The following is a 13,467-nucleotide window of genomic DNA, read 5'->3' as shown; positions in this document are numbered from 1 at the left end:
TTCTATATCATGCTGAACAGTTACAGTCAGGTCCATAAATATTGGGACATTGACACAATTCTAATCTTTTTGGCTCTATACACCACCACAATGGATTTGAAATGAAATGAACAAGATGTGCTTTTAACTGCAGACTTTCAGCTTTAATTTGAGGGTATTTACATACAAATCAAGTGAACGGTGTAGGAATTACAGCAGTTTGTATATGTGCCTCCCACTTTTTAAGGGACCAAAAGTAATGGGACAATTGGCTGCTCAGCTGTTCCATGGCCAAGTGTGTGTCATTCCCTCATTATCTAATTTACAAGGAGCAGATAAAAGGTCTAGAGTTCATTTCAAGTCTGCTATTTGCATTTGGAATCCGTTGCTGTCAACTCTCAATATGAGATGAAAAGAGCTGTTACTATCAGTGAAGCAAGCCATCATTAGGCTGAAAAATAAAAACAAACCCATCAGAGAGATAGCAAATACATTAGGTGTAGCCAAATCAACTGTTTGGAACATTCTTAAAAAGCACATCTTGTTTGTTTCATTTCAAATCCATTGTGGTGGTGTATAGAGCGAAAAAGATTATAATTGTGTCGATGTCCCAATATTTATGGACCTGACTGTATATAAAGACAATTGATTAAAGTTATAACTGTTAGTAAAAAGGATACACACAGTTAACAGGGGTTCCCTCTTAATACACTCTGCACAGTGATACACAGAACTTCTAGTAGCAAACAAAATTATATAATTCGAAGTGTTACAACTGAAAGGTGCTTGGCCAAATAGTTCTTCTTGTGCTTTGACTGGTTTGTTTCCTTGATTGAAAGACTCATCTACAGTATCTGTTTCACATTAACATTAGTGGCATAGGTGTGGGGGTGGCATGGTGGTGCAATGGATAGCACTGTTGCCTCACACTTCTGGGACACGGGTTCAAGTCTCCAACTGGGTCACATGCGGAGTTTGCATGTTCTCCCCATGTCGTTGTGGGGTTTCCTTCGGGTACTCCGGTTTCCCCCCACACTCCAAAGACATGCTGAGGCTAATTGGAGTTGCTAAATTGCCCATAGATGTGAATGAATGGTGTGTGTGTGCCCTGCAATGGGCTGGCCCCCCACCCTGGGTTGTTCCCTGCCTCGTGCCCATTGCTTCCGGGATAGGCTCCAGACCCCCCTTGACCCAGTAGGATAAGCGGTTTGGAAAATGGATGGATGGATGGCATAGGCCTGATTATAAACCTGACCAATTAGTATACAGGAAGAACTCAGTGTTTAAGTGAACGATCTTTTTGCCTGCAATTTGGAAATCCTGTCCCATCTCAAAGTGTCCTGTGACATGGAATAGGTGGTAAGCTTAATCTTAGATAAGATTTATTGACACTGTACAAATACGATGAAAAGCAAGCCTGCAGATGCCTCATTGTGATGTGACAATAATAATACTCAGGTAGCCAATGGTGGTGAATGTTGGGGGTCTGGTCCAGTGTCATTTAGATGGCAGCAATGAGCAAATGAGGACTTGTGGTGAACTGTAATTGGACCTCTTTGCAAGCCATGGATTGTCCATAATGAACATGTTCAAACACAAGGATAAGTGTGCATGGTTCCAGAGCACCCTAGACCAGTGGTTCTGATCCTGAGGGACCCCCTGCCAGAATGCTTTCTTTCCAACCCTACCTTAATCAGACTCAGATGGTCCATATTGGGTTAGTAATGAATGTGGCAGGTTGAAAGCAGTGTGGGTTGGAATGAAAGCATTCTGGAAAGGGGTCCTCCTGGAACAGTACTGAGATCCACTGCCCTAGAATAAAGGTCACTGGCAGAATATTTTGACTCATTAGTCCTGTTGTGTTTGGACACTTGGATTCAGTGTATGGGCAGGAAACTGTATGGGCCAGGATGACCCAGAAGAGCAGTCATGCTCTTAACTAATTCAAGTCACACTGCCAAAAAAATTCTCTCATGTGTTGACTGAGGCTTGGAGCCTTGAGCCTGACAACTTCTGTTGAAGGCCTCAGTCATTGCAGTTGCCACAATGTGCATTTGGTGCCCTGGCATGGCAGAAACCTACTGGTGGACACCAGTGATGAGGAAGGCTGTCAAGATGAAGAAGGAAGCCTTTAGAGAAATGCCTGGGTGTCTCATGAGACAGATAGAAAGTACAGAGAAAAGAGCTGCGGTGAAGGCAGTTATGTTGCTAGAGACCTGTGTAAAAAAGGTGTTTGTAATGGCTATGGAGAGAAGCCCCTAAGACAGCTTAACAAACCTTTCAACATCTCATGAGGGTAAGCTGGAGCACTAATCAGGTCGTGTGCAGCAGGAGTGGGACGTGGTGAACTACTCTGGGGATATTGTTGAGCGCTGAAAGGAACTACTAAGATGTAGAAAACATCTTGTAGATAGAAGATTGTTACTCATTCTGCTATGGTGGTCTCTATGGTGCAGAGACTGCAGGAGTAGATGAACTCCTTCCTGGGATAATTAGGAATTTGTCTTGAAGTACTATGGTACTAGTTGTTGTGGTGAAATGCTGCTAACCCGAAGAGAGACACCTGAGATCGGACAGTCTCATTCTCCGGAAACTGAAGATGAATAATTGGTGGTTGCCCCTATCAGTGGTGAGTTTTTTTTGTTATACACATTTGAGAAGAGAGGTTGTGTTTGTGTGTTCTCTCCATGTTTTTGAGAATAGGTGAACTTGTGTCTAAATTGTCCATACTGCGTGTGCCCTGGACCAGGATTCAGGAACTTCTGTTACTGTACTTGGTCAGCGGAATAGAAGATAGACCTTTCAACATCTCAGGAGGGCAATTTAGAAGTACTTATCTTTGCAGAGTAGAGTACTGAGGGGAACCTTTACTACTACTATTCATCTCCAGCTTCAATTGTTCCACATACAACTTCAGTCACAGAGTCAGCGATCTCGGCTACAGTCACTTACAGTCTTAGAACCGTTAGCTCTGCCAAAGCCAGTGAGAAGCCCCACAAAACCGTGAGGTCCCACCGAGATTTGAACTCGGATCGCTGGATTCAAAGTCCAGAGTGCTAACCATTACACCATGGGACCACCTATAGCAAACTTCTTGCAAAAGTTCATAAAGGAACATCTAAAGTATTTAACTTGTGTTACGGTTATACTACTGTAATTAATGTCTAATGTTTTATGACGTATCCGAGAATTTTACAACTTAATTAACAGCTCTGTCATAAAACACCAACTAAATGCGCACAACTATAAACCTACTGACGAACACCCGCGATACATTACGGGAAATACATTTTTATAATGGAGTGTTAATAGTTACTTGTGATTCACTGAATAATACTCATTAGCAACAACATAATTTCACCTAACATCTCGAATATATCGTAATTGCCCGCATGCTATAAAACAAAAGTATAAACGTACCAAATTTGTCACATATGTAACACCATATGTAATATGTAATAAATACAACACATGACTATAGTTACCTATCCGTAAAAATCACACAACCACCACTTATTTATTCAAATGTTTATATATATATATATATATATATATATATATATATATATATATATATATATATATATATATATATATATATATATATATATATATATATATATATATATATAAGTGGGAAGGATGCAGCGTGGGCTACCCCTAGTGGTCATTGGACGACAGACATCGAGGCGAATGGCATCGCGCACCGCTGGGACGCTTACATCGTGGTACTTTACATGGTGACTGCCAGATACTGTCGCTGTCTGTAAATGTCATTTGGCTGAAAAGTGATTAAACACAAAAGAAATGCATGGAAGACAAAAAGCATGCTGTGGTTTATTGGAGATTTAAAATATTTATTTGCGGTGTTTAACGTTATTCGTAAGAAACTTTACAGTAAGTATTTTTGTTTAACGTATACAGGGATTAAATAATATATGATGTGGTTAGGTCTGCGGGAAAATAAGCGTGAAGGCAGAATAAACTGAAATCTTCCGGTGACAAATTCTTCCGTTAATCACAAGGATTGAAACTTAAAAATATTAATATAGCTGATCAGTTGTAGTAATGAAAGATGTGGTGTAAAGCACAGAAAAGTGTTAAGGTCACATCGAAGCAGTCGTATTTCGAGACTAAACATGAAATTTCGCTCTTAATCTCTAGATTTAGACTTGATTCCCGATATATAAATTGTGTTTTCCTGGACATTTCCACTTTTTTTCATGTACTTCGTCTTCACGTATAGTGAACGGCGTTTTTATCGTCTAGGTTAAAATAATCTTCCGTGTAATAGTAAACATCCAAGCATTAAATTTTTTTTTTTGCGCAGCCATTATTAAAAAAAAATAACCTCGACAAAGATCAGGAGAAATGGTTAGAACTAAGATGGGTGGAACAATATTGACCACTAGAGGGGGCGATACGCAAGCATATCCATCCATATGTGGCCAGTCAAAGTTGATAGCCAAGGAAATTACTATTTTCGCTAAATAAATATTGCAAAAATCGTTTAAAATACCTTTCCTTATGAGGAACCTCGACATGAAGGCACAGTCAAGTGAAACTGAGTCCTTACAAATTGGTATTGAGGAGTTATTGTAGAACATGAAGATCTAATGACAAAGTTGGATTGCTCCAGGAGCACTGGCTGACCCTGCTCTCTGACCCTCACTCATATGTTGATTTGGACAAAAATATTTGATAAATAAATAAAGCTAGTGCCTGCTTAGAACAGGTATAAGCAACTAAGGATCCATCCATCCATCCATTTTCCAAACCACTTATCCATCTTAGGGTCGCTTAGGGTCTGGAGCCGATACCGGAAGCTATGGGCACGAGGTAAGGAACAACCCAGGATGGGGGGCCAGCCCATCGCAGGGCACACTCACACACCATGCACTCATACATGCACTCCTACGGGCAATTTAGTAACTTCAATTGGCCTCAGCATGTCTTTGGACTGTGGGTGGAAACCGGAGTATCCAGAACTGGGTTGTTCCCTGCCTCGTGCCCATTGCTTCCGGACCCAAAAGGATAAGTGGTTTGGATGGATGGTAAAAGAGGAAGAGGATGACCAGCAACAATGTAGATTGACTCACACATCACAGAAGACCAGACATCCTGGAGGAACATTGTCTATATGGTTTACAAGAAATCATTATTGATGTGATGGTACCTGATAATAATACTACAATTCTAATTCTGTCTGTGAAGGAGAGCATAACATGAGGTTGTGGCAGGCAGGAGGAAGCCGCTGTCAATTCCGATTTACCATCTGTAGAACACCAACCCTTCTCTGGCCTCAAGCATACATGCTAGGCTACCAAAAAGTATGACTGAGAAAATAAGATGAATTGCATGTTTTTCAAGCCAAAGTTTGAGGACAAGGAATCCTAAAAATGTTAAGCCAGGTCAAGTGCATGAAAGATCACTGGGGAGGGTTTGGGGTTTTTCAGGAATGAGCGTCTGTCCTGCTGGAGCCCATTGTGGTGTAGAAACACACAGGAAAGAGCCTGGATTTAAGATGGAAAAGCTGAGTACAGAAGTTACCCATAGTGTACAAGTACAGCATTGGATTTTACCACAATAACTAAAAATAAGCAAGGGCGTAGGTTTTGTTTCAATGTTGGTAGGGATCCAACTAGCCCTGAAACCCTCGTCACCATAACACACACGGTATTCCCACAATATTAGTAAGGGCAGGTCCCTACTGTCCATACCCAAGTCTATGATCTTGAAACGAAGCCTGGAATATATACATTTTAGTTACTAATTAAGTTACTAATTTATTTGCTATGATCAAGAGTCCATTAGTTTTGTAGGGCACATTAAGAGGTTCAAAGTTCTTCATGTTGCACACTGTTGCACCATTTCAAAAGTTCACTGTGATTCCTTTTGAAAATGCCCAACATCTGCAATGTAATAGGAAAAATTAATATGACATGTCGAATGGCTGAACAAGGCCATACAAAATTGACAATGAGCGCATATGTACACATCAGCCTTGGGAGGCAGTGACGCCATTAGGTATTGTTGGGGGGTAAATGGTTGTATGGCTGGCTGTGCCCTGAGGTTCTTGGTGGCATATCTGTCTCTAATGAGGACCAGCAGCATGTGGGCACAGCATCACACAGAAGCAGGAACTCGGAAGTGGTGCACAAGTGTGCAGACAGTGCCAAGGGGAAGAACAGCACACGTGTTAGGGAGCCACAGGGACTGAAGGATGTGCAGGACCCAGAAGGTGAAAACATGGGCTAACATCAGTTATGCTTCCTAGGACCTTAGCCGTGCTCCCAAGTGCTTCAGCCATGTTCCCTAGGGCTTCAGCCATGTTCCCTAGGGCTTCAGCCATGTTCCCTGGGACCTTAGCCATGTTCCCGAGGACCTTAGCCATGTTCCCTAGTACCTTAACCATGTTCCCTAGGGCTTCAGCCATGTTTCCTAGTACCTTAGCCATGTTCCCTAGGGCTTCAGCCATGTTTCCTAGTACCTTAGCCATGTTCCCTAGCACCTTAGCCATGTTCCCTAGGGCTTCAGCCATGTTTCCTAGTACCTTAGCCATGTTCCCTAGCACCTTAGCCATGTTCCCTAGGGCTTCAGCCATGTTTCCTAGTACCTTAGCCATGTTCCCTAGCACCTTAGCCATGTTCCCTATAGTACCTTAGCCATGTTCCCTAGGGCTTCAGCCATGTGTCCTAGCACCTTAGCCATGTTCCCTAGGACCTTAGCCATGTTCCCTAGCACCTTAGCCATGTTCCCTATAGTACCTTAGCCATGTTCCCTATAGTACCTTAGCCATGTTCCCTAGCACCTTAGCCATGTTCCCTAGGGCTTCAGCCATGTTTCCTAGCACCTTAGCCATGTTCTCTAGGGCTTCATCCATGTTCCCTAGCACCTTAGCCATGTTTCCTAGGGCTTCAGCCATGTTTCCTAGTACCTTAGCCATGTTCCCTAGGGCTTCAGCCATGTTTCCTAGTACCTTAGCCATGTTTCCTAGGGCTTCAGTCATGTTTCCTAGGGCTTCAGCCATGTTTCCTAGTACCTTAGCCATGTTTCCTAGGGCTTCAGCCATGTTTCCTAGTACCTTAGCCATGCTTCCTAGCACCTTAGCCATGTTCTCTAGCACCTTCGCCATGTTCCCTAGGGCTTCAGCCATGTTTCTTAGTACCTTAGCCATGTTTCCTAGGGCTTCAGCCATGTTTCCTAGTACCTTAGCCATGCTTCCTAGCACCTTAGCCATGTTCCCTATGGCTTCAGCCATGTTCCCTGGGACCTTAGTCATGTTCCCTAGGACTTCAGCCATGCTCCCTAGGTCTGCTTACTACACAGACTTCTCCACACTATTTTGCCTGGCAAGGAGGCTGTTTCAATACCTTCCAGTAAATACAAGCTGCCCCCACAGCAAAAGTTAATTATTCACCACAGATGCTGATCATGTGATTGGCACAGCTGAAGCCAGGTACCTCCCATTTCCCTCTGTTTCTGTTCTTTGCCAGAAGCACAGAGAAGGCCAGTTACTCCTGGCCAGGAAGTGTATCATTAGCGCTGGCACACAAGGCTCCACAAACCACGAGGCCGGACAGACTGGTCTCCTGGTAAACATATACAAGTTTTTGGAGGACAACCTCCTTCCATCTCTGTAGCAATGCTAAACAGGACTGGGACATGGCAAAGACAAAGGAATCGACTGGCCTGGAACTATGTACAGGCCTGGTCCCCTGATCATGCCCTATGATCAGCCAAACAGGCAAAGTTTTGGTTTTTAAAGAATTCTTTACAACGAGAGCGAAGTTCTGCAGAGTCACTCCCTGGTCACAGAGCTGCCTTCCAAAGTGAGCTCCCACAGAGAAGCTGGCCACCCAGGGATTCTTTGGACAATAAGAAGAGCTAGATCAGGGACAGGGGACAGGCTTGAGATGCAATGGTGTTGAAGAGTTAGGTTTGTCTTGTGCTGATGAGGTCTGTGCCATTTATAATCCTTTCAGTCAGGAGTTCGGTGTCTCTGTGCTTCACCCTCTATGCCCCCCCCCACAAAGTAATTATATCTTTTTGGAATTTAGGCCTGTAATCACCAACATGGCAACTTTCTTTAAGATAAAAAAAAATATGAAAATTTTGTGCTGAGTTGTATTCCTTTTCTGTGTATTACAGAGATTTGTGCCTAATGCCAGCATGCATGGACATGCATTCCTTCCCCAAAATTCTGGCCTTTTTTCAGGACTGCTGGTGGATAAAAACGTTTGAAAAATACCAACCGCTTGTGAGATCACACAGTAGAATGTTCCATGTGTGACCTCTATTGGAGTGATCACATGCTTGGAGCCTCTCCCTGCTGTGGGTGCACACAGGTTCTCGCACAAACTTCACTATACCAGCTACCGACAGAGTGATGGCAGTATGATGGAGGGGTGGGTATTGAGTGAAGGGTGTTTTTCCATTCTTGTGCAACTCTTGACATTGATCTGGAGCTAATGAACATTGGGACTGCCGTTGATTTAGCCTTCACTATAGATTTCAGAATCGTTTTCCCTCTCTTTCACACCCTTGGTGCATCCGTCTTCCAGCTCTGTAGCTCACGGTATCAGACTACAGTCAAGCAGGCATTTTGTAAATTCATAGAAGTTGCTTTTCTGGAAGGCAGAAGATGATGCGAGCATGCTGATTTACGATCATGTGATATGATGTTGCACCTGCGCAACGGCGCTTGCCTTTGATGCAGATCTGTCCGGTCAAAGTGTAGCTGCTGATTTCATGAAAGGAGGACGGCCAATGGCAGCAGTTAAGGGCCGCAGTAAACTTCCAAGAAATGGATACGGGCAGGTACTAAATAATCAAAATCCTCTGTTTAGAGAAAAACTGAAAACTTTGCATCACTTTCCAGTCGCAGATCAAACGGCATCAGTATAAGCTTATGTGCCTGTACACTGTTACTACAAAATATATCCTGTTAGTCCCCAGCTGATCATTTTTGATCTCTAATAAGGCGACAGACCTAGAGTTTCTTAGTTTTACATTTAAGAGAGAAACACACGTAAATCAACAGATAAATCAATTTGTTGAATGTCTTTCCTAGGAAACCGAAAGAAGGTCTGGAAAATGTAATCCAGTACTCTCTTCGGTGTTTACAAAAGCAAAAAAGACGTTTACACTGACAAAAAAAATGGTAATAGTTCACTTAAAGCAGTCATTACAATGCATCATACTGCATTCATAAAGAATTATAAAGATGGATATTAATATTTATCAAAAGGCACAGCACATTATAGCCATGTGTATTATGCATTATGATCGCCTTATGAAGCTTTCATCTAAACGGCAATATAAATGCCTTTATCATGCATTATAATGGTTGGTATAAATATCAAGGGTGCTTTGTACTGCATTATAAACATATCTATAGTGTATTATAGATGATAACTTCATAAAGCATTCATAATGCATATGGCTGTAATGCATTATGCCTTTTTATAAATAATTATAGCCATGTTTATAATTCTTTATGAATACCTTATGATGCATTATGAAGGTATAACGCATTTATATGACTGCTTTAAGTTTTACCAAAAATTCTCATTAAATTATTTACCAATAGCCTAATGCCTTACTTATACTGGACATTACATTCCTGTCACCATTCACTTGACACTAAACAGACTGGAGAGTCAGGGTAGGCGCTGATATACCTAAAGCATTAAAGAATGAGGGAGCTGTACAACTACATTTACAGCGTGAGCAAATGAAGTGATGCGGATGGCATTACCAATGCAGACTATTCAGTGGTGGGAGGAAGGTCAGCGCCACCACCGAACTGCTGAAACCACCGAAAATCTAAGAGCTGCAGATTGATCGCAAACTCAGTACAGACACTGTGCTTGAGGATTGTATTTTCTAAATATATATAAGAACAGAGAATCTGGATTAACTATGTAAAACTCTGAGTTAGATGTGCTGTAGGTAAGGAAAAGGAGTACAATGGAGGAAACAAGGCAGGAAAATAAGGCTTGTTCTGTGCTGTACAGCACTGGCACGCCTGCCCTCTACCATGGCCCACCACCACAAAACATCTACCACAGCACAAATAACTGCATATTGAGTATTTTATTATGGAAATTCACTGGCCAGTACTTCAAATCAATGACGTACATTCATCCCTCAACGTGCTTACTTGCTCAGTAAGTACTGAAGCATTAAATTGATCCAGGTCTCTTTTATATTTTTGTATAGGGTTCTGTCTTTGCTTTTGTGTTTTACAAACAGGAACATTTAAAAAAATAATAAGTTAAACAATACCGAGTGCTGAAAAGAGGCTCCAGAGCAGGGTGAAAAACAGACACATAAAAACATAAATGTTCAATGTTCACAGGCACACTAACACGCAAGCACCAGGACGCAGACATATTCATAGACAACAAAGTTCGAAGTTCAGGTGCCGCTGGAGAGGTGGGCATTACTGTTATACCCTTAGGTTCAAAGTAAAAATATTGAGCTTTAAATTAAAACACGTTAACTTTATATATCTATACTAGCCAAGGAACTAAATTATGTAAATAACCCCATAAAATAACATTAAGGTATCAGTACACAAAATAATACAAGGCACGAGCCATTCAGCACTTCCGGCATTGCCATGTGGGGATCAAGCACGGTGTGATCACATGGCTGAAGGGCACAGCGAGGTCAGAGGAAGCTGAAATGAGTAGAACAGAGGTCGCTCTCTTTCACCTTTGCCTTATATTCAGAGATTTTTTGACTTCAGAAAGTTTTACTTAAGTTCATTAGTGGCAAGTTTCTTCTGCACTGATTTTGGCAAGCTAGTAAAATTCATGACAGTAATGTGCTCGTGATTTTTCAATTTTGAATTAGACTGAAGAGAAAAGACAAGAGAGGACGCTATACATTCAGCAAGCGGATAAAATGTTTTCCCGCAGTTCATCAGTGGGACCTCTATACGGCGCATGGGCATAATAAATTATTGCAAAACGTTGTGCAATTGTATATTTTATATAGGAATGACACCTTCAACCTCACGTAGTCCCAAGTTGTTTACCTCTCAGCCAGTTGTCTGACGTCACGACACACCCCTATTTTGGAGGGGCGTTGTCCCGTGTAAGTTTACAAGCGTTGGATTCGACCAAGCAGAATGCGGCTGTTAGACGATTTGGCCAATAGAAACGGGTAATGTACTCTGAGCCGGCGCTCCGATTGGTTGTTTCCGTCGCCATGAAGCGCCATCTGTCTATATGCCAATGTCTGGGGCGGGGTCAAACAGAAGTGATGTCTAACTATTTAGGGGCTGTCCGGGAAGATAGGACTCGCTCCTCGTGTGAGTTTTATTACTTTTTTTCTGCACTTTGTTTTTTTGTTTTCTTCCCGTGCATAGAGTTTTTCCTGTTTCACGTGTCGGTAATATGCGATCGCAGACGTAAAGGTGTGTTGCAGCATTTTAAATAGTAAGATATGAGCCAGCGTAGCCAGCTGAGGACCTTGTGTTAACGTGATCAATGCTGATCAGAAACTTAGTAACGTGCACGTTAGGGAAGGGGCCTGCCAGCCGATGCGGCAGAAATGGTGGTTTCTCGACGAGCAGCAGTAACGCAGAGTTACATTTGTTCAATCACTAGAGGTGAGGAGTCAGCCCGATTGCTGCCTGGCCTTTGTAGAGAGATAGATAGAGAGAGAGTGTTGCTGACTGATGTGCTCGCATGTCGGCAATGTCAGATACTCCAGTTTTGCGAAAGGCTGCTATCTGTCCGGCCAACGGGTTGGTATGTAGACGGCCGTAGGCTGCAGAACTTCGTGCTGATGTGCCGTATTTGTTATGCATTTACCCAAGTGGGTCAAAGCACGTTTGCTTGGTCCTCTTCGCCTCGGTTTTACATTCCCAGCTAAGTAATTCCATTTCCATGTTTGCAGATCTGTGCAGGATTGCGAAGAGCGCAGTTTGTGGCTAACGGGCGGTACTGTTACCGTGGCGGAAACAACACAAGCCAGCTCTCATATACAGACTTTAAGGTGATGGTAGAGCAGGTAAGTCATGTTTTTTGTAATTTGCTTTGTTGGTATTTTTAAATCGTTATGGTATACATATCCACGTTTCTGATAAATGACGTGGCAAGTGTATGGGAGCAGAGAGGTGATACGATCCTTAACTTTTCAACAAGCACTTGCTAGGGACTTAGTTGTTTTCCTGTTGGACGTGATTTCACGTGTAGCTCCAGTGCAGGAAATTGCCGTCTATCGTGTCACATGACTGCGGCAGTTCGGGCACTGAAAGCGGGACACGGTATTTACATGCGAAACACCATCATTTTTCATATGTATATTATATTATATTAGTAGCCGGACACTTTGTGAAATGAATGGGTGCGGAGCCGAACCACCTTCCCGGATGATCGCAGGCATAACAGAAACTTCCTTTTCCGACTGACCTCTGAAAACATTTGCCAGCAAATCTGGGATCAACACCGTTAGACCTTGGACCTGTCCTATTTTTTCTTATCTCATTAATAACTTTTTTCCCCCTGCCTCCGTGTCTTAAGCGTATCCATTCGGTTTATAAAACTGCTATTCCCTTACTGATGTTTACATTACCTCTCCTTTATGCTGTCTGAGATATAGTTTCTCATGACTCAGAGGAGCATAATAAAGGTAAAGTGTGGTTTACATGATGGAAATATGCTAACTGGGAGCAGCAGGATCCTGCCGACCGAGGACTATGATCCCTGTTCCAGAAAGACAGTCATGGGAAGGTACATTTTATGAGGTATTGGAAAAAGTCAGATAAAGAACATATTTAGTTTATTTAGTTTATGTTGAGTGGGCACGAAATCTAAAGAATGGCATTGGAACAAGTGTAATTGGTGTCACTTTCCAAACAATTTATTCAATATGGGGGGGCTGAAAAAAAAAAAAAGAAACAAAGACTGTCTGGTCTGAGAATGATCACCCTGAAGCACACCACTGGTGCCTGGACACTGGAATAATGGTGGTGGTCGTCCCCCCCTCCCCCCAAAATAAATAAATAAATAATGATAAAATATATATATATATATATATATATATATATATATATATATATATATATATATATATATATATATATATATATATATATATATATATATATATAAAATAAAAAAAATATCAAGGCATTACTTAAAATATATTCATTTTGGGGGAAAACAACAAAACCTACATCCATAAATAACCTACTTCTCTTTGCATGGACTGCTGAGCTGGGCTACACTGTCATTAATCAGAGCAGCAAAATCTGGCATGTGACATAGCAAACATGCGTTTAAGTTCTCTTAGTTGGTATATACAGACAGCAAGGTTAGTCCTGAGAGAAGTGTCCTAAGTTTAGGAAAATGAGCCAGTAGCATTGAAAGAATCAAAGTAACATTCAGACAGATGAGGAAAAGGAACGTTTTTGAGCAGCCAATAAGGAGCATCGTTTGCATGTCTTACTGTGGCCGCTCTTTGGCTGAT

At 42.0% G+C, this 13,467-nt stretch overlaps 1 protein-coding gene and 1 non-coding gene across 6 annotated transcripts in view; one reads left to right on the top strand and one right to left on the bottom strand.

The window, feature by feature from the left end:
* Window positions 1-2,985: 2,985 nt before the first annotated feature.
* Window positions 2,986-3,057, bottom strand: trnaq-uug (transfer RNA glutamine (anticodon UUG)). The gene has a single exon. It is a non-coding gene; the product is annotated as a tRNA-Gln (tRNA).
* Window positions 3,058-11,214: 8,157 nt separating this feature from the next.
* LOC125744765 (vitamin D3 receptor B) overlaps window positions 11,215-13,467 on the top strand; it is a 30,984-nt gene continuing 28,731 nt past the window's right edge. For 2 of the 5 annotated variants that reach the window (XM_049016965.1, XM_049016969.1), the window contains exons 1-2: window positions 11,215-11,302; window positions 11,893-12,006. The gene's annotated coding sequence lies outside the window, so the exon portion shown is untranslated. The other 3 variants (XM_049016967.1, XM_049016970.1, XM_049016966.1) reach the window with 2 other exon arrangements.

Source organism: Brienomyrus brachyistius, chromosome 6 (assembly GCF_023856365.1).
Source record: "Brienomyrus brachyistius isolate T26 chromosome 6, BBRACH_0.4, whole genome shotgun sequence".
Lineage (NCBI taxonomy): Eukaryota > Metazoa > Chordata > Actinopteri > Osteoglossiformes > Mormyridae > Brienomyrus > Brienomyrus brachyistius.
This window is presented reverse-complemented; position numbering and strand designations above follow the sequence as displayed.